Source organism: Bidens hawaiensis, unplaced genomic scaffold (assembly GCF_021521415.1).
Source record: "Bidens hawaiensis isolate Kalapana, Puna unplaced genomic scaffold, B.hawaiensis_p1.1 tig00005502_1, whole genome shotgun sequence".
Lineage (NCBI taxonomy): Eukaryota > Viridiplantae > Streptophyta > Magnoliopsida > Asterales > Asteraceae > Bidens > Bidens hawaiensis.
Genome location: NW_027491354.1, coordinates 1363300 through 1389599, shown reverse-complemented (window position 1 = coordinate 1389599; position 26300 = coordinate 1363300). Strand labels below are relative to the sequence as shown.

The window sequence follows — 26300 nt, the reverse complement described above, 5'->3', positions numbered from 1 at the left end:
ATTTGCATTTAAGTAAATAAATCCACACTACCCTACTATAGTCATCGAGTATGGTAAAAAAATAATTAGCACCCGTAAGTCATGATATTCTATATTTACCCCCAAATATCACAATGAATCAAATCAAAGTATTCACTTGTCTTGATGAAAGTTACCTGAAATGGTAAACGAGTAAGTTTTGCTTTGTTACAATTATCACAAACTTCATCTTGAAAATGTAATGAAACACCTTTGAGAAAGCTAACACGAGACAATTTCACATTTGAAGCATGTCCAAGTTGCTTGTGCCATGAATCGACCATCAGTATCATCACCTTCCTTTTTTTTATTCCTCTCATTTGATAGAGGTCTCCACGATAGTTACCTGACCCAATCATGCTCCCCATTTTCAAGCCATATAACACAAAAAACTTGGGGAAAACATTACCGCACAATGTAATTTTCTAGTTAACTTTTGGGCAAATAAGAGTTTACATGCAAAGTTTGGCATGAAAAGGACTCGTCCAATTTTTAGTCTTCATTTGAATACAAAATCTCATTTCCCTTTAACAAGGATAGCTTCCCCATTCAGGACTGTGACCGGCCCTCCGAGTGCATCGATGCTTATGATTTCAAGCAAATTTTCGGCTGCACCCGAATCGACAACCCATTCATAATCGGTATTTACTGTACTTGCCATATTTGCAACAACATGATCATTATTGTTTCCTCCAAATAACATTACGAAACTGTTGTATTGTTCCTCTGTTAGGCCTGGTATCAGACATTTTTCAGTAGCTTGTTCAAATTTGACCATTGCAACCCGCGACTTGGGTATCTCTTCTTTCCCTTTCCCGACCACCGTTTCGGGTATCCAATTCTTTTAAAACACCCATCTTTGTTTTTCCTTTTTCGGGTATCCAATTCTTTTAAAACACCCATCTTTGTTGTGCCTTTTTCTATCACAGAAGGTGCACCCATGGTAGAATGTTTGGAAGGCAACGGATTCTTGAACAAATCTTTCATAAACTTGTAAGTAGAATGGAGAGGTGTCATCTCCGACCATTTAAAACAGCCAATTAGGGTTTGTTTTGGTTTGGGATCGGTATTGCTCAGATGCCATAAAGGAATTGGTACCAAGATTAATTATGTTATTGAAAATCCGTTCGATACATGCGTATCAAAAGAATAAAAACACAAATCATAAAGACCTATCCTTAAATCAAGGAGTCTAAACATGGATAAAATATATTATTAAATATGATTTCCAAGAAAAACAAAACCGACATACAGTGACGGACCTAGGATTTTTATCCAACGGGGTCCCATTTTTTCGGTGATAAGAAATTTTGGGTCAGTTATAGTTCGGGTCAGGCCGAGACGAGGAATATTATAAAGAAACACTATCATAATAAAAAGAAATATGATCACTACTCATAATAAAACATACAAAATACAATGTCATTCGAAACAAGGAAAAAAACATTTAAATTTTTTAAAATTGTCCAAGTTGTTGGCTGCTAAAGTTTAAAACCCCAATTAACTAATATTGAGTAAGAATTATAAAAAGAAAACTAAAAAAGAAAAACAAATTGGGGTCTATACTGTTAGATTCATGACGTTTTACTTATGAAACCAACAACCTGTATCACAAGATAACATCAATAACATTCGTTACTTTTCAAACCGAAAACCCGACCCGTTTTAAATTATATATTTTATTTTCCATTTGTTAAACTTTATAATTCGTTAACACTCTTGTTTACAAAATAAAATGTACCAATAGCACCAATATATTTCCGTAATCTTTATAATATCCAAACATTACATTTATCTCGTAATGTTTTAAATTAATAATTTATTAATAAAATCGTTAAAATTCGTTAATGTATAAAAACATATTATAATATCCAACTCCGTAATAAAATTTACATTCAACATTTCTAATCCCCGATGTGACACCCGGCATTTTCAGGTTAACTCCGTAAACTAAACCCAGTTAAATCATGTTGACTGTGTCAGTAAACCTAGTTACTTCTATTAACTACGTTAATGAACTCTCAAGCATATAGTGTCATGTATGCATACATTTGAGTTAGTCGTGTCGTTGGTGACCTAAACAAAAGTAACTTGTTACACATGTTATAATAATAATTTGTTACATGTATCTTATTCGATAGGTATAATGTGTTATATGATCAATATGTTACATAACTAGTTGTTATATACTTATGTGATTTATAAGAAAGTTAGATGATTAAACTTGTTACATTATATGATATGTTACATGTTATGTTGCCTAACTAAACCAATAAAGTTTAGATGTATCAGGTCACCTATTTTAATTTACAAGTCACCTAAGGTTGAATTTTATTAAAGTGAGATTAAAAGTTTGTTATTAATTCAACAAGGAGTTACAAACTCTTGGTAATCAAAATTTTCCCTTTCCTTTTTGTCCCTCTTGGCCAAAATCTATCACTCACACACACACTAAACACTTTTACAAAAACTCTCTCCAATTATCCTCATACACAAGTATTGTTTTGGTGATTCTTGAAATCAAGAGGATTGAATATTTGGATTAAGCAACTAGGTAATCAAATGATTTGGATTATAGAGATAAATATAGAATGATCAAAGTTTGATTTGGCTAAAACTGTTTGTTGTGTCTTGGTATAAAAGTTTGTGTCTTATATATATATATATATATATATATATATATATTTGTTATCTATGGATATAGAATAATAATGGAAAAAAACATGAGTTTTGATTTTATAAATAATTTATTGGTGATTTAGGATCATATAGATATGAAAATCATGATTGTTGTGCATATAGCTTTATATCTGCTTCCTGACAGATTCTGTAACCTAGGTTGTTAATTGTGTAACTGGATGATATGTTAGTGTTTTTTGTTTATTCTTGATGCTACGGTCAATTGCATTGTGTCTACTTTTTAAAAAGTTAAAAATCATAATTTTTGGACTCTGTATGATTAGTGTTTATGAATTCCAAAATCCGGTTGCAATTCTGATTGAAAAAGTAATTTTCGGATTCGTTTTGTAAACTGTGTAACTTGTAATTGAAAATGGATAATTGTGTGATTCTACTTCTGTAATGTTATAAATTGAATTAGTAACCCAACCCAATTGGTCTTGCATCAATTGGACATATATGGAAATTTTAGAAAATATTTACATTCTGTTGTGCTGATAAGGTAGCTAAAAGTAAGTTGCCGTAGTGTATGAATTATCATGATGTTTTTGAGTGTTGGAAATTTACAAGAAACTTTTATGTTGTACCTAATACCTGAATGTATCTGTGAGAATTATTTGGTAAATATTTTGCATGTTTTGGCTGGTTAGAAAAATAGGTTTTGGTGACTTAAAACCTACCCAAATTTGTCCAGCATGCTGTTTGGTAAAAATAGTTGTAGTTTGTACAAAGATTGTTGTGTTATTTGGAATTTGATTTTATTGGTCAACTTGAAATTATTTGACTAAATGTTTGGTCTTACTTATGAGAAATGAAATTGTTAAAAGTGTGACTTAGTCATAGGGTTACATGTAAAATGATTAAGTGCAAATTACATGATCGATTGTTAAGTTGCGACTATGAATATTTTATGAATATTTTAAGTCTAGATAATTGGTCAAAAGTCACCAACGGTCATCGATCAACATTTAGGGTCAACGGTCAACATTTTGTTCAACGGTCAACATTTTTAGTCAACAACTTGGACCTTTTGGTCAAAAGTCAACGAAAAGTAAACTTTGGTTAAAGTCAACGAAAAGTCAAACTCTGGTCAAACTTTTAATAATCCGTGGGATTGTTTGGATACTAAGGATTCTAGGAATCACTTAGCAAATACTAATAGTGTTTGTATGATTTAGGCACCAGAACATTTTGTTACATGAAGCAGTGACTTCTATCATAAACCGCATTCGAGGTGAGTTTCTCACACCCCTTTTTACTCTTTTACTACTTTTGGGGGTAGCATATATATCCTATCCAAATTACAATTTTGTTTATTCATTATTTACAAACTACAATTCGATACTTGGACTTGTGTTTTTACTTGTTACTTTCCAAAAATTACTTGCACATGGATTACTTCAATATATTATGATCATACCCCCCCCCCTTTGCGCTCAAGAAATTTGTTGTTATGAGTGGAAAATGGCCTCATTATCCGAGTACGTTGGTTCACAATCCCAACTGGAAAGGACCTCACTTGCGCTTATCTGAGTACGCTGGTGCACAATCCCAGTTGGGAAGGACCTTACTTGTTCATTTACACTTGTTCATGTAATTGTATGATTTTTATGTACATATATCCAAAGTTGTGTGAACTCACCAACTATTCATTTAGTAGAATTATTTTATATATATGTTACAAATACAATTATTAGAGGATGAAATAGAGAAAACACTAGAACTTAGGTTATATTAATAAATGGGTAAGTTGTTAATTGTTCTTGTATTTTCCTTGTATTTCTTGTTACACACTTGTGTACTTGATGTTTATATTAATTAATGATAATATTGTCACTTAATAGTGTCACATGTGTTTTGAGCAATCTGTACGTCACACTCGGGCTTATTCCGCTTTAGCCGAGGTGTTACAGATTGGTATCAGAGCCGTGACTATAAGATAGGACATTAGACGTAGTGTTTTAGTTGGTTATAGCTTATTTTAATCATTTTAGGGTTGCTTGATTAGGAATTTTGTGAACCCTATTTGAATGTTCAATGCACATTATTTGGTTATAATTGATTTGTTTATGCCTCATGTACGCAAATGCTATTATACTTTGTCTTATTTACATAAACATCACACACAAGTCCAAGGCTTATGTATAACGTAAAGATTCTCAAGGATTTTCAATAATCAAATTTTTGATTTTCAGTTTTCGAAGGTCTATGCGACGTTTGACGTCCGACTCTCTATGTTTACAATGTGTTTTAACTGAAAGCCTGTCCAGTTGTGGTGATACACGAATACTCAGCTTTCGGTTTGATTTAATTACGCATTTTGATACGAGAATAGTTAATTTTAAAAAAATTGGTGACTCATTTTTTTAGTTATACATCCATTTACGGTTTAAAATTTTAGAAGTTCGAATGGTAATAACCGAATTTCAATACGATTAATTTATTATTTTACAATTACGTTTTAGAATTGAAAGTTCAAAAAGTTATGGTGATACATAAATGGTTGAATTTCGATTCGATCATTATATTATTTTATACATTTACTATGCCGTTTTAGAATTGAGAATTCGAAAGGTCATGGTGATACATGAATGGTCGAATTTCAATTCGATTACCTTATCGCTCTATTCGTTTACTCTTATGTTTTAGAATTGAAAGTTCGAAAAGTCATGGTGGTACATGAACAATCGTTTTCAAATTCGATTATACTATTTATTGTTAAGTTTAATACTTTTTCCATATGGTTATTCAATAATTTAGGAGATTTTCGTTTATTGAAATGGGAAAACTCATGACGTCTCATGGGAATTCCAATTTCTATTTTGAATTTTGTTTCAGGAGATTTCATTTATTTACTTATTCTTATGATTTATTTCGATGTATCTGTTGGTTGTTTCATACTTACGTCCCAAGTCACGTGAATTCTTCACGTTCGTATCATGCGTTCTCGTTTTCCTAGTTGTCCCACTCAACTCGCAAAATGACAATCCAAGATATCATGCCTCCGCGATCCCGATCACCCCACGTTTAACCACACCTACCTTCATCGCTATAGTAAATTCAAATTCAAATCCAGAATAGTTGTTGTGAACTCAAACCAAACCCAACCCAACCGAAAAGCCTCCCACAGAAACACACCCTTTTGTATATCATGTGTATATCCCACTACTTCCCTGAAACGTTGATATACCTTAAATTGTGGTAGATTCAATTATCACTTACTGCTAAAACCTACCCAAACTCAATGACACCCACTCACCTGCAAGATGTGTACCTAACCATTTGTCTCAATCATATGCTTGACCTCATGTTTCAAGCCTACTATCATTGTGGTGACCCAAGCACATCTGCCATACTTCTTAAGGCCTAACTTGTTTCTGCTATGCAATACCTTACCCCGCGTCCCTCATCTATTCTAATCAATTTTTCGGTTTCTACAATTAGATTTTACAAACCCATCCAAATCGACTAGATTTTATTTTGCATATTTTATTTCTTTTACTAACACAAACCCGTGGTTACTATAAATATTTAATTTTTAATCAAATAAATTTTCTTTAAAAATGACTTCAAACCAATCCAAATAATTCATTATCTCTATCAATATTATTATTATTAAAGTTATTATTATTATTATTATTATTATTATTAATATTATTATTATTGTTATTATTATTATTATTATTACTAATACCATTATTAGTAATATTTCTATTACTAGGACTAATCACTACTATTAATATGATAATTATTCTTTCAAATAATATATTTAAAGTAAAATTTGTGTTTCAAACAATCATTTTTTCCTAGGTCGCTGGCCAAAAGAAAATATTTTTCTTTACGATTAAAATTTCATAAAATTTGCAAGTCTTAGCGATAGCTAAAAACTTTTTCCCTGAATAAAGTAGAATAAATTATATTTCACCATGAGATTTAAAAGCATCACAATTTACAACCGATATTTGTAAATTAAAATTATCCCTTCCTTTCATTCCCCTTCGTTAACGCCAATGAGTTTCGGCTAAGAAATCATGGCACCACCTCCCACGTCAACTTTCATACCACAAAACAACACTCGAGAAGACAAACGTCACAAGCTGCATTTTTTTCTTTAACTTCTCCTTCACGTATATTTTTGGATGTACCCAAAGTGACTTTTATATGCACTTATTTAGAAAATCGTTTACGAAGTTTATTTCGATTGTTCATTGATCTTTGATCCATATTCGTTTGTATTTTACGAAACGCAAATTCGTACATCATCCTTATTCGCAATTTATGAATCGGTTTGCGTTTGCTACCTCGGGATCTATGACCAATTTCCCATCAATGTAACCGTTAATTGGAAATTGGACAAAGAACATATATGTTTACATAGTTACCTAATAGAAACCGTATTTTCATTTTATTTTTACATTGTACTATCGATGACTAGTTCTCTCCAAACGAATTCGTTTACTTAGTACCTGGACTGTGTCCCATGTACATGCCGAGTTTATGTTATGTTATATTTTTTATAAAAATTGTTTTGTTTATTCGTATACTTCTCTTTCACTTGATGTTTTATTTAAACCATTTTATTGTTCTTCATTTCATCAATCTAGAACAAATGCTTTATTTTGATTTCGAAATTTCAATTGTTTTCTTTGATAAACTCAAGGTTACTACTGGAATGTTTCTTTTCACAAACTTAGCCGATTTCAATATTATAATATTAAAATTTCGTTATCTATTTCATTTCAAGTTATTATAAATGTATATGTTTGTCAGATTTAATGCTCACCTTATTTCATCTCAATGTTGCCGCTAGTTGCGTTGAAATTGGTTCGGAGTTTCCCATTTGTTAAACATCTCGATATTTTGATACTTAAAAGTTTTGTTTATCTAAGCTATTCTCATTAAAATTCATTATTTAACCATACACTTTACCTTTTCTGAGTTTACTTGAGTGACACATGGCATTCTTGAACTGGCATCTTCTTTCTTTTCTTACTTAAATCTCATTCTATGTTTGAGTCTAACCATGTAGGATGCTTAAATCTCTCAAACTTTGCTCTGATACCAACTTGTAAGGCCCCGTTACCGGTGCCTCACATCGAACGTTGGATTTTACTCATAAACACGGTTCTAAACATCATAGTTAATTAAAACTTTACGCAGAATATAAAAACTTTAAACCAATATATTACATAATCATCCAATCTTGTCATAACGAGCATTCAAATCGTTTAAACATAAAACATAGTCTATTAAATAACATAACATTTCCTTGAGATGCCAGTATCTTTGATTCCATGCCATGTGTTCCCCTCAAGCGAGCTGTCTCATCCTACACACCTGCGTGCATACTAAAAGTCAGCTACGCTGACTCGCTGAGTGAGTTCTAGTTAATCATGTAATCGTACAATACATTCACATATTCTTACATACGCATCCGAAGATACATATTATATAATCTACTTACCTTTCTTTCATACTTACATTATCATTACTTTCTTTCTTTTCTTTCATACTTTATATTAAACCCTATTTCACATTATTCTATTTTGCCTTGAGAATAATAAGGGCTAGGTCCCTTTTCTATCTCGGATATTATTAGGGTTCGGTCCCGTTCTGCCTCGGATATTATTAGGTTCCGATCCTTGTCTACGTTGACTATTATTAGGACTCAGTCCCTTTCTTCTATACTGTAACATCCCGAATTTTCAAAAAATAATATTTTACATATTATTTCTTATAATGACAAAGTTTACATGAGTTGATGGGTAAATAATAAAATAACCAAGATGGATGGATAAGTAGGCTAATTAAGGGAATTAAGCATGGACTAAAAAGGAAATGTTGACTTTAGGTCCATGGGCTTAAGGAAGTATAAAAACCCCTTAAACAGGGAATTAAGCATGGACTAAAAAGGAAATGTTGACTTTAGGTCCATGGGCTTAAGGGAGTATAAAAACCCCTTAAACCCTAGATTTTTCCATTTACATCCATCTTATCCATCTTATTCTCCCTACACCTCCCTAACACACACAAACTTTCTATTTTCAGCCGCAAGAGAAGGAAACGAGATCCAAGATCAAACGAGCATAGGTCTTTGGTTTATCATCCTCACTTAAGCTAGATAAACAATCCAAGCTCATAATCAAAGCTAGCCGTGACCTAGAAACATCATAAAGGTATGTTCTTGATCTTAAAGGTTACGTTTTTACGAACGAATAAACATGAAATTCAAACCTAGAGTAGATCAGGTCTAGTTAGTTCATAAAGTAGCAAACTTGATGATTAATATAGACGAAAAGGTTCATGTTTAGATACGGTTCACGAATAAAACCCTAGAACTAGCTTAAAGAACGTTTTAGGCTTAAAGGCTCAAGCTTTATGGGAATAACGAGCTAGAATTTGAGCCGTGGGGGTTAGGTGGTGTCAAAACAGTTAGAAATGGTGGTGTAATGTAGCTAAAGCAGCAATCTTGGACTTTTAGCCGTTATTGAGCCTAAAATGGAATAAAAGATAGAAAGTTGAGCTGAAAAATAGGTTGAGCTGGGGGTTCTCGGCCAAGGTTGAGAATCCTTGGTCAAACCTCATGGTTTTCGGTCAACAGGAAGTCAACACGAGAGTTCTCGGTCAACGAGAGCTCTCAGTGACCATGTGTTCTCGGCCCGAAATATGTGTTCTCGGTAACCCTGTGTTCTCGGTCAAACACATGGGTTTTCGGTCAAAAAGGATTTCGGTCAAACATGGGTTCTCGGTCAGTATATGTTCTCTGCCAAGAGTTCTCGGCTGACTCAATTCCCGTTGGGCCTGAATCAGTTGGGCCTGGGTGCTCTAATGAACAGTTGGGGCCTGGCCTAACTAAGTCCACAAATGATAAGCCCATATCCAATTTAGACAAACTAGCCCATTATATTAAACTTAACAAACAAGCCCAACTTAGAAAATAACTTAAAATGTTAATGGAAAATGTGTTAAGACAGCTTAACCCCAGCCAGGGGCTCTGCCCCTTGGACCCCGCTAAGGGCTGCCGCCCCTAGAACCCCGCTACCAGGGGCAGCGACCCCGTTCATTGTGGGTTATACAAAGATAGAAATACGATATGAGTAGTAATAGTTAATTGATACATGCAAATATTATACAGTTAGCCGTACACAGCTCAAGAAAGGGATTACGATTAACGGTGAACGTAACCGCATTCAGGTGAGTCTCTAGACCCATTTATGTGTTATGTTTTCGGGGCTGTGTGCATACTCTATGTGATTGTTAATACATTTATCGTAAGTGATAAGTGTATGCCTTATGTGATTATGTGAATTGTAAGAATGATTGCTTGTCGGTACGTGAACGATCTTCGGATATTGCACATGCCGTCAAGTGGTAACGCTATGTATGAGATATAAATGATATGTATGTATGTTATGAATGTAAGAGATAGAAAGGTAGAAAAGGGACTGGACCCTAATAATATCCAAGGCAGAAAAGGGACCGAGCCCTTTAATAATCTCGAGGTAGAAATGGGACCGAACCCTGATAACTTCCGAGGCAGAAAAGGGACTGGACCCTAATAATATCCAAGGCAGAAAAAGGGACCGGACCCTAATAATATCCGAGGAAGAATAGAATAGAGTAAAGTAGAATGTGATTTATGAAAGTACGTATATATGTATGTAAAGTATGTTATGTTATTAACTAGAACTCACTCAACATAGCTGACTTTTAGTATACACGCAGGTGAGTAGAATGAGACAGCTCGCTTGAGGGGAACACGTGGCATTAAATAAGAGGCTGGCATCGGAAGACGTTTATGCTTAATATTATGTTATTTTGAAAGATATGGTGTTTATTTTAAGACAAGTTATGGATTAATGTCATATTTATGAAAGTTTTTATATTCCGCGTATGTTTTTATTAACTCTGATTATTTGAACTATGTTGATGAGTAAATCCAACGCCCAAACGTGAGGCACTGGTAACGGGGCCTTACATGTACCTAACCATCTCTTACATTCATTCATAACATACATATTTCATTCATACATTATATATATATATATATATATATATCGTTCATATCATCAACTATCACACGACGGTGCATGCAATAGCCGAAGATCGTTCACGCACCGTCAAACATCATTCATACATAATCATATAACATATATGGCATACATTTATCACTTAGGATCAATGTATTAACTAATCACATCGAGTATTCACACAGCCCCGAAAACATAACAAGGAATGAGGCTAGAAGTTGTAAGTCCTATAACATTCATTACTTTTCAAAACCGAAAATCCGACCTGTTTTAAATTATATATATATATATATATATATATATATATATATATATATATATATATATTATGTTCCGTTTGTTAAACTTTATAATTCGTTAACACTCTTATTTACAAATTAAATGTACCAATAGCACCAATATCGGCGTACTCTTTATAATATCCAAACATAACATTAATCTCGTAATGTTTTAAATTAATAATTTATTAATAAAATCGTTAATGTATAAAAACATATTATAATATCAAACTCCATAATAAAATATACATTCAACATTTCTAATCTCCGATGTGATGCCTGACATTTTCAGGTTAACTCCGTTAACTAAACCCAGTTAAATTCTGTTGACTGTGCCAGTAAACTCAGTTATTTCTATTAACTACGTTAATGAACTCTCAAGCATATCGTGTCATGTATTCATACATTTGAGTTAGTCGTGTCGTTGGTGACCTAAACAAAAGTAACTTGTTACACATGTTATAATAATACTATGTTACATGTACCTTATACGATAGGTATAATGTGTTATATGATCAATAAGTTACATGACTAGTTGTTATATACTTATGTGATTTATAAGAAAGTTATATGATTAAACTTGTTACATTATATGATATGTTACATGTTATGTTGCCTAGCTAGACCAATAAACCTTAGACAATATAATACATAGAAATGGTTTAAAAATTTGTATCATGTCACCTATTTTAATATAAAAGTCACCTAAGGCCGATTTTATTAAAGTGAGATTAAAAGTTTTGTACTAATTCAACAAGGAGTTACAAACTCTTGGTAATTAAACTTTTCGCTTTCCTTTTTGTCCCTTTTGGCCGAAATCTATCACTCACACACACACACAAAACACTTTTGTAAAACTCTCTCAAATATCCTCATACACAAGTATTGTTTTGGTGTTTCTTGAAAGCAAGAGGATTGAATATTTGGATTAAACAACTAGGTAATCATATAAACATTTATTTGCTTTATGTTTTTTTCCTTTATTTTTTTATTATAGAAACATGATATTTGTATCCAAATGATTTGTATTATAGAGATAAATAAAGAATGATCAAAGTTTGATTTGGTTAAAAGTGTTTGTTGTTTCTTGGTATAAAAGTTTGAATCGTATATATATATATATATATATATATATATATATATATATATATATATATATATATATATATATATATATGTATAGGATGAGTATCATTACAGAACTCTTAAATTATTTAAGAATTTGAAGGAATCTTTGAAAACTAACGTTTTTTATAAATTTTTTTGTATGTTATTGTTAACAGAGTGTAGTTTTATCACTTTTTATATTTATATTTACGATTAGATTTATGAAAATTAGTTTTTACACATATCTAAACTTTTTTCTGCATATATGTAAATTTGTTATTACATAAATTTTATATATATGTAAACTTGTGATTTTTATATGTAATAACAAATTTATATATATAATATGGTAAAACTAATCTCAAACAATGTAAATACATGAAAAAAAATTAAAAAATGTTTGTTTCTTATGAGTTCCTAGAAGTTCTTAACTTTTTTGGAGTTCTCATTTGATACTAACCTTTATGTGTGTGTGTATATATATATATATATATTTGTTCTTTATGGATTTAGATTAATAATGGAAAAAAAACATGAGTTTTGATTTTATAAAATGATTTATTGGTGATTTAGGATCATATAGATATGAAAATCGTGATTGTTGTGCACATAGGTTTAGATCTGCTTGCTGACAGATTCTGTAACCTAGGTTGTTAATTGTATAACTTGTTGATATGTTAGTGTTTTTGGTTTATTCTTGATGCTACGGTCTAGTACATTGGATCTAGTTTTCAAAAAGTTAGAAATCATAATTTTTGGACTCTGTATGATTAGTGGTGATAAATTTACAAAATCTGGTTTCAATTCTGATTGAAAAAGTAATTTTCAGATTCGTTTATTAAATTGTGTAACTTGTAATTGAAAAAGGATAATCGTGTGATTCCACTTCTGGAATGTTATAAATTGAATTTGTAACCCAATCCAATTGGTCTTGCATCAATTGGACATATATGGAAATTTTAGCAAATATTTACATTCTGTTGTGCTAATAAGGTAGCTAAAAATAGGTTGCTGTAGTGAATGAGTTTTTCTGATGTTTTTGAGTGTTGGAAATTTACAAGAAACTTTATGTTGTACCTAATACCTGAATGTATATGTGAGAATTATTTGGTAAATTATTTTCATGTTTTGGCTGGTTAGAAAAATAGGTTTTGGTGACTTAAAACCTGCCCAAATTTGTCCAGCATGCTGTTTGGAAAAAATAGTTGTAGTTTGTACAAAGATTGTTGTGTTATTTTGGAATTTAATTTTACTGGTCAACTTGAAATTATTTGACTAAATGTTTGGTCTTACTTATGAGAAATGAAATTGGTAATAGTGTGACTTAGTCATAGGTTTGTATGAAAAATGAATAAGTGCAAATTACATGATCGATTGTTAGGTTGCGACTATGAATATCTTAGGAATATTTTAAGTTTAGATAATTTGTCAAAAGTCACCAACGGGTCGTCGGTTAGCATTTAGGGTCAACGGTCAATATTTTGGTCAACAGTCAACATTTTTAGTCAACGGTCAACAACTTGGTCCCTTTGGTCAAAAGTCAATGAAAAGTCAAACTTTTTCAAAGTCAACGGAAAGTCAAACTTTTGTCAAAGTCAACGGAAAGTCAAACTTTGGTTAAACTTTTAATAATCCATGGGATTGTTTGGATACTAATATTCTAGGAATATCTTAGCAAATACTTATAGTGCTTGTATGATTTAGGCACTAGAACATTTTGTGACGTAAAGTAGTGAGATCTATTTAAACCGCATTCGAGGTGAGTTTCTCACACCCCCTTTTTACTCTTTTACTACTTTTGGGGGTAGCATATATATCCTTTCCAAATTACAATTTCGTTTATTCATTATTAACAAACTACAATTCAATACATGGACTTGTGTATTTACTTGTTACTTTCTCAAAATTATTTGCACATGGATTACTTCAATATAGTATGATCATACCCCACCCCCTTGCACTCAAGAAATTTGTTGTTATGAGTGGAAAATAGCCTCATTATCAGAGTACGTTGTTGCACAATCCCAACTGGAAAGGACCTTACTTGCGCTTATCTGAGTACGCTGGTGCACAATCCCAGTTGGAAAGGATCTTACTTGCTCATTTACACTTGTTCATGGAATTGTATGATTTTTATGAACGTATATCAAAATTTGTGTTAACTCACCAACTATTAATTTAGTTGACTTTATTTTATATACATGTTATAGGTACAATTATTAGAGGATGAAACGGAGAAGACACTAGAACATAGGTTATATTAATAAATGGACAAGTTGTTAATTGTTCTTGTATTTTCCTTGTAATTCTTGTTACAAACTTGTGTACTTGATATTTAAATTAATTAATGAGAATATTGTCACTTAATTGTGTCACATGTGTTTTGAGCAATATGTACGTCACACTCAGGCGTATTCCACTTTAGCCAGAGTGTTACAATCAACATCTGTATTATGGGTTCCATCTACTAATTTATATAGGTCCCGAGACCCCGGTCCTCTCCATGTGGGTCCACCCTTGCTGACATATAATGCGCCGATCGTGTATCATGTGCCAATCTGACATAACATACCATTGTACAGTCCATTTTACCAGATGGACAAACCAGGGTGACAAATAATATGCCCAGTACAAAAAGTACATAAGTTAGAAGTAAAAGAAATACAAAGAAAAACACATTTAGGCAACTTGTCCATTTATGTTGAATATCCTAAGTACTAATGTCTTCGTCACGACAACATCCTCTAAATAAGGTACATGTAGCATATATATAAAATAAAGTCAACTAAATGAATAGTTGGTGAGATCCCAAAAGTTTTGATATAAGAATATAAAAATCATACAATTTTATGAACAAAGCAAGTAAGGCCATTTCCAGCTGAGATTGTGCACCAACGTACTCAGATAAGCGCAAGTAAAGTCCTGTCCAGTTGGGAATGTGCACCAACGTACTCGGATAACGAGGCCCTTTTCCACTCATAGCAACAAAATGTCTTGAGCGCAAAGGGTGGGGGGGGGTGCATGATCATACTATCTTGAAGTCATCCATGCACGTAATCTTTGAGCAAGTAAGCAAAAAACACACAACTCCATGTAACGAATTGTAGTTTGTAAATAATGAATAAACGAAATTGTAATTTAGATAGGATATATATGCTACCCCCATAAGTAGTAAAAGAGTAAAAATGAGGTGTGAGAAACTCACCTTTGATATTGGAGACAACTTGAAATAATAACCGAAAGCGAGTTAACAAACGAAGCAATTGAATCTCACGAAACTATTAATAATAACGAAGATACAAAATCAAGCACTAGCTACCGGAATTACAAAGTTAATTAACTTATGGCAAATCGAGACCAGGGAATATTGTTTATTTAAAATGAGTTTAACAAAAAAATGAATTAAAATCTAAATAAATCATTTAATATTTATTAGTTAAAGTATAATTTGTAGATGAATAATTATAACTTATTAATATAAGATTAAATAACAATATTAATAACAATTTATGATTAAACGTTCTATTTTTATTCTAGTAACATAATTAATTAATTTAACTGTTTTGCATGAATTATTTTAAAGAAATTATAGATGTTAGTTTATATTGAAATAAAATAAACAATAATTATTATTTAGAGAAATAAGGTATACTAGTTCTATTATAAGAAATCTTTAATTTAACCCATTTTGTTCATATCATCTTATTTAAAATAAAAAAGTTGTAACATCCCATTTTTTTTCGAGTTTCGGTTAATAAATGAAATACGAGTTATTATGAGTCGGGATAGTGTTGGGTAAAAGGGATATGGGTTATGGACTTGGGTCATGAAGGAAAGAAGAAAAAGACCATGGGCTTAAGCCTATGATCCATAATTATATAAACCTTAATTACCCATTTTTCTTTCAGTTACACATATTCCATACACCACCAAAACACACACTTAGCTCTCTCTCATCTTGCTCTCTCTCTAGCCGAAACATAGAAGAAGAACTGATCCCGACCTAAGGTAATGATAGTATGAGCTTAAACCCGTTAGATATAATCACGAAACGACGAGCCGACACCGTTAAACCGTTTAAGTCACAAGATCCGGGTGGAATCGGGTATAAACCGAACCTAAGATGAGCTTAGGGATCACCCTAGCTCAGATCTGGATCGAACGGGGTGAAAACGGTGAAAAACGAGTTAAAACTCGTTTTCCCGGCGAATCCGCGATTTTCTGTCGGCGGCGCCGGAAAGGCGGCGCTGGAAAAGTCAATACGAGGTTGAGAGATGTCAGAGAATGTTCTGACATTCTCTGACCTAACCCTAATTCGTTAACGGGAAGTTAACGAATTAAAGGTAATTCGCTAACGAGAATGTAACGAATTAAAGGTGATTCGTTAGCTAATTCGTCTAAGGGATCATAACAAACTAGCTAAAAGTTCGTGTTCAATTCGTTAAGGGGAAAAGATAACGAATCACCCTTGATTCGTGATAGTCAGTTTGTTATAGGGTCCAATTCGTTTAAATAAACGGTTTGTTAAAGGGTTTAATTCGTTATCGCTAAGATAAACCAATTCGTTAAGAGCAGTGTAACGAAATAGAATTTTAACAAAATGACAGAATAGTCCCTGGACTTAGAAAAAGAATGATTTAATTACAAAGAAGCCCTTGAACTTTTAAGTTAACAAATTATTTATTGATTTAAAATTCTAATGGAAAATGTGATAAGACAGCTCGACCCCAGCCAGGGGCTCTGCCCCTTGGACCCTGCTAGGGGCTGCCGCCCCTAGACCCCGCTGCCAAGGGCGCTGCCTCCGGACCCCCGTTCGTTGAGGGTTGTAACTAGACTAGAAACGCGATGCGAGTAGTGATAGTTAATTGATACGTGTAATTGTTATACAGTTAGTCGAGCACAGCTAAGGAAAGGAATAACAATTAACGGTGAACACAATCGAGTCAGGTGAGTTTCTAGCCCCACTACCTTGTTATGTTTTCGAGGTTGTGTGCATACTCGATGTGATAGTTAATACACTTACCTTAAGTGGTAAGTGTATGCCTTGTATGATTTATGTATGATGATTTCTTGACGGTGCGTGAACGATCTTCGGATACTGCATGTACCGTCAAGTGGTAGTTAAAGATATGATTTACATATATGATGTATGAATGATGTAAGTATGAATATATATGATGTATGAATAATGTATGTATGATATGTTGATGGTACGTGAACACTCTTCGGAGATTGCACTTATTGTCAAGGAAAACATGTAAGACAGGTATGGTACAATGTACTAAATGTAGGGAATCGACCCTAATAATTTCGGCGAATGTAGGGAATCGACCCTAATAATGTCGGCGAAAGTAGGGAATCGACCCTAATAATGTCGGCGAATGTAGGGAACCGACTCTAGTATGGAGGTATGTACATTCGGGTGCATACATAAGTATGTGAATGTATCGTACGTCGTCTGATTAACTAGAACTCACTCAGCGTAGCTGACTTTTAGTATGCACGCAGGTTAACAAATTAAGACAGCTGGTTTAAGCAGGACATATGGCAAGATTGAAGAGGCTGGCATCTGAAGATTGTCATGATGTTTCGATACTATGTTTTATTTATGTTTTAAAAAAGACAAGTTATGAATATTTGTAATGAATGGTTGACTATTAATATTATTCCGCGAAATTTTTAATTAACTCTGATATTCAGAACTGTGTTTATGAGTAAATCCAACGTTAAAGTGAGGCACCGGTAATGGGGCCTTACAAAGGTTTATAAGTTTATGATGATCAACAGATAATAACATTGAGATAGTATTTATATTTTTCAAAATAACTAGTTTTGACATAATATTTAGTTTTATCAAAGTGTTTATCTTGGATATCCATGATCATAGTGATTTCTTGTAACCAAAATATAATATTTTTATTATAAAAGTATCATGACCATGAAGAACAAATTATTAACATTCAACAATAAATCAAAACAAAAACTATAAAGTGCATGAAATCGTAAAACTTACTTGTTAGTGCTTTCAATCTTAAGAAATAGTGGATTGAGGTGTGAAAATAATGAAGGATTTGTCCTCCTTTATAGTGAAAATATAGAGTTGTTATGTCTTATGGAATTTACGGAAATTAATCATATTTAATATAATTAAAATCAAAAATTAAAATGGTTTAAAAGGTTTTTAAAGTGTTTAACTCTTTCAATAAATTTTATTTAATTAAAACATTCATTGGTTTAGACTAGTGAGTATATTTGCAATACTACAAGGGTGGTAAAGAGTATATTTGCTTAGAAATGATCACATAATATACATGAAACGAAAATTGAGATTAATTAATAATATTATAAAGATATATAAATTTAAAAAGAACAAAACCAAAAACTTAAAATGGGGTCGGGTGTCACACCCCAAACCACGGCCTAGGCGTATGACACATATGTTTGTACCACATTTGTAATTTTATAAAATCAGAGGTTTACAGCAGAAATAATAATTATATTAGATTGAAATAGTTTCCAAAAGACGAGATATAAAATTCTCGTCAAAGTTTACAAAAGATACATATACTTGTTTTAGATTATTATTACATCTTTTTAATAGTTTTAACATAATAAGTTTTATCCGAGCCATCAAATAACAAAGCACTTCGAGCATTCCAAACTCCTAATCTTGATTACCAACAAAATATTTAGAAAATATGTCAGCAACACATGCTGGTGAATAAGCTGATGCATAATAATATTTTCTTTTACTTGATTACCACTTGAGACATAACTTAGCTCTGGCCCATCGTGGCTTAGGATCAATCAAGATTTAAAACAAAACACAATTATAAACTTAAGTCACACACAAGACACCCCAACAAACACCGCTGCGTTTCAAATTACTTAGGTACCGTACGTATACACATGATCATCCTCACTCGGACAAAACTTAGGTCCGACCCATCGTGGCGGAGGCTCATAACCAGGTGTGGCGCGGTGTGCCCATCAACTTTTTACCACATACGTAAGGATCCAAACAAACATACACGACAGCCTTAGGGCTAGCGATTACTTTTGTAAATAATTTTTAGAGATACGTAATCTCATGTAATTCATTTTATTCATTTGAATCAATTAATTAAGTTTATAAAGTTGGGCGTATTCACCTTTCTTGAAAAGATCAGCTTCAATACACTATCGGTTCTTCCTTTCTTTGCTATCTCGCACCTATAGTAAGAGTATAACCTTTTGTTAATACCAGATATTTAATCCAAATTAAGACCTCTAGTCTCTTTTGTATAATCTTTACCTCGATTATATTTTCTTTTTTGAACCTTTAGTTTAAAATACTTTCTTTTCTTTTTACAAGTTAAACCTCTAGTTTTACTTGTTTTACCTTTCTATTAAAATACTACGTTTCTTCTTTTTTAAGAAATGTATACTTTATTTATTTATTTATTTATTTATTTATTTCAGAATTATTGTAATAACTTAAATAATATTATAACAAAGAGTTACTTTAACATTTATATCTCTTTCTTTAATATTTCTTTGTTATGTTTTCTTTTGTTTATTTTCGAGGTATCAAGTATATCCTCGACCTAGGGTTTTAAGCATTGATATTTTATTATTATTTTATTTGGGCATTATGCTACCTTGCTTGGTTTTTAACAACCTTAGGTACTTCGGCAACACTTCGACGCCCTTTACACTTTTTATGTTCCTTGATTAACACCTATCTTTGCACGTGAAACGAGGTGCACCTATCTTCACAACACATCGTTAAGCTTATCGAGGCGGGTCGTCGGGTTATCTTGAGATGGATCGGTCTTCAATATAACGTCATCGGTACTTCGGGATATTGTTGGTTTAATGGCACGGAAATCGAGGAAACTTGGCATGTTTTACGAGGTAGAGAGAGTGAGTTATGTAGAGAGAGAAAGTGAGTCGTGAACTTGGTGTGCTGAAATGAGAGGGTTGGAGCCCCTATTTATAGGCTATTTTTGGGGACCCATCGCGATACGCGATGGTCCCATGGACACCCATCGCGTATCGCGACGTAGGGTGATGATCTACCATGTAGGCTTGCCACTTGTCAGACGCGGTGCCACGTGGTGACACGTGGTGAGACACATTGTCACCTGGTGACACGTGTCTCGTTGTCAGGATGTGTCAATGCGATACGCGATGACTTTGGCTCTAAGGCCGTCGCGATCGCGATCGGCCATTAATTCAGAATTTTCCTTTTTTGGTTCTCATATTTTGAAACTTGGCACTTTTGATCCAAAAATTTCATGATGTTACATCCTCCCCACCTTGGAATGAATCTCGTCCGCGAGATTCGCTCTTTGAACAAGGGGAGGTACTTTTTCTTCATTTCAGATTCAAGTTCCCAAGTGTATTCGGGGGCGCTTCATGAGTTCCACTTTACTTTGACTATTTTCAAGGTTCGTCTCTTTTGTTTCTTCGTTTTCGAATCTTCGATTTGTATTGGTCATTCTACGAATTTTAAATTTTCATTTATTTCAACGTCTTTTAAAGGCATAGACAAAGATTCATCAGCTAGACATTTTCGCAGATTAGAGACGTGGAATACATCGTGTATCCCGTTCATTTCTTCAGGTAGTCGCAAACGATATGCGACGGTACCAATTCGCTCAAGTATTTCAAAAGTTCCAACGAAACATGGACTTAACTTTCCTTTCTATCCGAAGCGAACGACACCTTTCCAAGGCAATACTTTCAACAAGACTCTATCACCTACGTTGAATTCCAATGGCTTACGACGGACATCAGCGTAAATTTTTTGACGGTCTCGCGTTGTCTTAAGTCGTTCTCGGATGTGAAACACCTTGTCAGTAGTTTCTTGGACTATTTCGGGTCCAGAAAATTGATTTTCCTGTTTTAGACCAGCATACTGGTGTTCTATGTTTACGGACGTATAACGCTTTCAACGGTGTGGATTGAATACTTGTGTGATAGCTATTATTATACGAGAATTTCATTAGGGGAAGATGGTCGTCCCAACTTCCACCTAAGTCAATCACACAAGCTCGGAGAGTATCTTCAAGCATTTGAATTTTCCTTTCACTTTGGCCATCAGTTTGAGGATGATAGGCGGTGCTAAGGTTCAACTTTGTGCCTAACACTTGTTGGAAGCTTTTCCAAAAATGAGATGTAAAACTACTGTCTCGATCAAAGATGATAGACATCGGTACTCCATACAAAGCAATGATGTTGTTCACATATATTCGTGCTAACTTATCTAGTGAATATGACTCGTTAATAGGTATGAAATGTGTGGATTTTGTTAACCTATCAACTATGACCCAAATTGCATTATGTTATCATGTCGTCGTCGGGAGTTTTGTGATGAAGTCCATGGTTATTAACTCCCACTTCCAAACAGAAAGTTCGGGTTGCTTAAGCAATCCCGATGGCTTTTGATGTTCAGCCTTGAATTTTAAAAAAGTTAGACATTTCGCAATATGCGAAGCGATGTCCTTTTTCATTCCATTCCACCAGTAGTTCGGTTTGATATTTTGATACATTTTGTCACTACCGGGGTGCATCATATACTTGGACTTGTGAGCTTCGCTCAAGATCTTTTCACGCAAGTCCCCAACGATTGGTACCCAAATCCTATTTCCATGTCTAAGGATACCATTATCACCCTTGACTAGTGAGTCAATGGTGCCATTACGTTTTTCGTCAGATATCTTGTTTTCGTTGATTGCTTGGAGTTGGGAGGATTTGAATTGTTCGATGAGATCAACTTGGAGGTCTAATCGTAGAGCTGGGACTCTTTTTTGGATTTTCATGTTCTTTACGACTCAAGGCGTCGTCCACACCGTTGGCTTTACCTTCGTGATGAACGATTTCACAGGCGTATTCATTTAAAGTTTCCATCCAAATTCTTTGACGCATGTTGAGTTCTTTTTGTTCAAAAATGTGCTTAAGACTTTTATGATCGGTATACACGACAAAATTGACTCCATAGAGATAGTGCCTCCATATCTTTAATGCAAAGATTATGGCGCCTAACTCTAGATCGTGAGTTGTGTAGTTCTTTTCATGTATCTTGAGTTGACGAGAGGCGTAAGCGATCACTTTCTTTCGTTGCATTATTACACATACCTAACTGGAATGAGACGCGTCACTAACGACAACAAAATCCTCGGTACCTTCTAGCAAGGCCAATATAGGTGCTTGGGTGAGTTTTTGTTTAAGTATAACGAAAGCCTCTTGTTGTTTGGTTCCCCATTCATACTTGATAATTGTACAAGTTAACAAGGTTAGGGGAACATCTATACGAGAGAATTTTTCAATGAAACTACGATAATAGCCGGCCAAACCTAAGAAACTTCGGATCTCGGTTGCCGACTTAGGAATCTCCCACTTTGAGATAGCTTCAATCTTTGCGGGGTCCACTTGAATTCTGTTCACGTTTATGATATGACCAAGAAATTGCACTTCGTGAAGCCAAAACTCGCATTTCGAGAACTTGGTGTACAACATATCGTTTCTAAGTAATTCAAGTAAGATTCAGAGATGTGTTTCATGATCATCCTTTGACTTAGACTAAATAAGTATGTCATTGATGAATACGTTAACAAATTTATCTAAGTAAGGTTTACAGATTCGATTCATCATGTCCATAAATGCGGATGGGGCATTAGTGAGACCAAACGGCATGACCGTGAACTCATAATGGACATACCTTGTTCGGAAAGCAGTTTTTGGAATTCCTTCGGATTGAATCTTGAGTTGGTGATGACCAGAACGCAGATCGATTTTAAAGAAATAACTTGCGCCTTGAAGTTGGTCGAATAGATCATCGATTCGGGTTAGAGGGTATCGATTCTTAATGGTTACTTTGTTTAAGGCTCGGTAGTCGATATACATACACATAAACCATCCTTCTTCTTGACAAAGAGAATCGGCGCTCCCCATGGTGATGAACTCGGATATATGAAACCTTTATCGAGTAGTTCATCAAGTTGTTTCTCCAGTTCCTGCATTTCTGTTGGAGCTAAGCGATACAGGCTTTGGAGATTGGTGCGGTTCCAGGCATAAGATCGATCCTAAATTCGACTTCTCTATCGGGAGGGATTTTAGGAATTCAGAAACAATATGTACGTCCTTTATTTCTTTGGGTTTGGATTATTCGATAACGTAGGCCATGAATGCTAGGCATCCTTGATTTAAACATTTTTTAGCCCTAATCATGGAAATTACGGTAACTTGGCCAACATATTTTTACCCTTCAATTCGAATAGTTCATTTATCAAGGGTTCGAAGTTCGACGGTTTTGCTATTGAAAATGATACGGGCATGATTGTTGGATAACCAATCCATACCAAGTACAATGTCAAAACCAGCAAGAGTCATGAGCAACAATTGAATAGGCACAACATAACTAGCTAATAAGATTTTTCCGTTTTTAGAGCTTCAGAGATTTTAACAATTTCGCCGCTAGAGGTTTCGATGTTTAGCGTTTTATTTAGTTTTGTTAGAGGTTCGTTTAATAAACTACAAAAGCTATAATCTATAAAACTTAAGTTGGCACCAGAATCAAATAGAACCCTAGCATATGTGTCGTTTACTAAGAACATATAGGTGATGGTTTCCGGCATGTTTTGCCGCTTTTTTGTGTCGAGTATGAAAACTCTTGCGTTGCCTTTCTTTGAATCATTCTTTTGGCCACTTCCACCCGCACCACCAGCTACGGGTTTGATTTTGGGGAACTCAAAACTTAGGTGACCCATTTCCTTGCAGTTATAGCAAGTCATCGTCTTCTTCTAACATTCGGCCGTTGCGTGGCCGGGTCTGTGACATGAGTTGCAAGCAGTTGTGGTTGAAGACAGAGCGAAGTGGCAGGAACTTTTTGGTATTTCTTACAAGTCTTACGTTGAGTGTATTTAGAATTGAATCCGGTTTTGCGTTGATCTACACTCTTGCCCTTGATGCGGGCGTTTCCGGTCTTCTTGTGATCGTTTGATGGTACGACCTTCTTATCTTCTTCCTTGTTGCGGATAAGACCGTTGATTAGATAACCAGCTAACTCCATCACAGAGTTGGCGGTTTGTGGAAGATGAGCCCTTACCATGTCGCGGATTTGCCGCGGAAGTCCCCATATATAGCGTGTTACTTTGCTGGACTCAGGGATTACCAGCTAAGGTACGAGTCGGCAGTACTTGTGAAATTTCATGTTGTATTCTCAGAGATTAGTTCCTACGACCCTATGATAGAGAAATTTCGATTGGATTTGGTCGGTTTCATGCATCGGGCAGAATTTCGCCAACATCATTTCTTTGAACTCCTCCCACATCAGATTGTATAAGACTTGCCTTCCCTTGCTCATGATGAGATTATTCCACCACTCCAGTGCTTCGCCTTTGAACATTTGGGCAGAATATTGGATCTTCCCTTGTTCAAAACACTTACTTATAATGAAAATTGACTCCATCTCTTCAAGCCATCTCACAGTCGCACTGGCCCCCTTATCGCCATAGAATTCCTTCGGTCCAAAATTCTTAAAGTCCTTAAAAAAACAACTTTCAATTTTCAATTTCTTAAAATTTTGTTTAATGTAACCATTAGTATTATTCTCGTGAAGGCTTTCTTTGATATGGATGTTTAGGGAGGGATTTAACAGATTTTCGAGATGGTTCAACGGAGTGGGATTGCCTAGATTAAGTCCTAATTTGAGATCCAGCTCTTACAACTTCTTTTATCATCTTTTGTATTTGGTTCATATACTTTTTGTGTATTTTTTCTTGTTCTTTTCTTTATCTTTTCTATTTTCTGCTTCTTTTCGAGAAGCTTCAGTGATACTTTGGTTTGACATGCTGAAATTTAAATTACATTCTTTTCTTAATCACATATTTCAATTGTTAAACATATATATATATATATTATACATGATATATATATATATATATATATATATATATATATATATATTATTACATCACACATTTATATATACATCATTACTTGATGTATATATTTCCCTATCCTTATTTTTGCACACGACATTACAACATTTATTACAACATCAACAACACATCATTCATTCCACCATCTCTTAGTCTCTCATAAATTTCTTCACTATCTTGGTCATCATGTTGCTTTTTTGAAGAAGCTTATATCTTATCTTCTTCTTTTTGGCTCCATCAACAGCTACCTTCTTTCTTAGTTCATTAGTCTCGTGTAAGGCTCTATCAAGATGCTATTCTTGAGATTGTGGGATCTCATTTGGATATCCATATCGAGGTGGCGGATAGCGGTACCCCATCATAACGATGTCGTAGTGGTACTTGGGGTATGGCGACGAGGTAACGTCAGACGGATCTCGTTAGCTTGTTCTTCGACTAACGGAATCTTGCCTTGATACAGTGGGAAACTTGGTGGTGACTTATTCCTGAGTTCTTCAAGGTATTGCATATAGGGGTCCACGGAGCCATAGCTTGGACTTTTGTGAAAGAACGGTTGCACATATCCTTGCTTTGGCGGACAGTCACAACTTGTTGGTTCCTCCATTGAAGTTATTTCCTCATCAGGTTCCTCCTTGGGGTCTTCTTCTCTTCTAGATCTTCCTCCTCTTTGGGGTCTTCTTCTTCCATCAGTTTTGCAGTCTCATGCACCATAGGGTGTAGACAAAAACTCTCATACGGTAGCATAACCCTCATATTTGGCTTTTGGGATAGTCCCTTAGAAGGGTTGGGATGTGAATCTACTGAGTTGAAAGAAGAAGTTCCGGCATGCCATCTTCTTTGGTTGGAGTGGCATTGCATCCAGTCAGACGAATGAGACTCTGGTTTCTCCTTGATTTGCTTGTTGGAGAGAAATGCATATGACATATGAGGATTGGGAGGTTCATACGCCGGGTTTTCAGACGGGTGATATGTCGGAATATCGGACGGATGATACGTTGGGATGTTGAACGGATGGTACATCGGTATGCTTGATGGATGATAACTTGAGTGTTTTGGGGAATTGTTCCTTTGTATTGGTGGATCATCGGGTAAGTTGATCGGACATTGTTCAGTACCAGGGAAATATATCGGTGTGGGTCGGTCGATTGGGCGATCTTGGTTGAAGAAGTCTTCGTAGTAGTCTTCACTCATGTTATCCTTTGGCATCGGGTCGGGATTTCTAGCTCTTCTTGCTTCTCTGATAAATCCTTTGATCACTTTCT

The 26300-nt window shown here is 34.3% G+C and overlaps 1 long non-coding RNA gene across 1 annotated transcript in view; it reads left to right on the top strand.

Annotated features, from left to right (window-relative positions):
• Nucleotides 1-22314, top strand: part of LOC143630014 (uncharacterized) — a 135551-nt gene extending 113237 nt beyond the window's left edge. The window contains exon 3 of the long non-coding RNA XR_013153074.1: nucleotides 22303-22314. This is a non-coding gene — a long non-coding RNA (uncharacterized LOC143630014). The remainder of the gene's footprint in view (nucleotides 1-22302) is intronic.
• Nucleotides 22315-26300: the final 3986 nt, after the last annotated feature.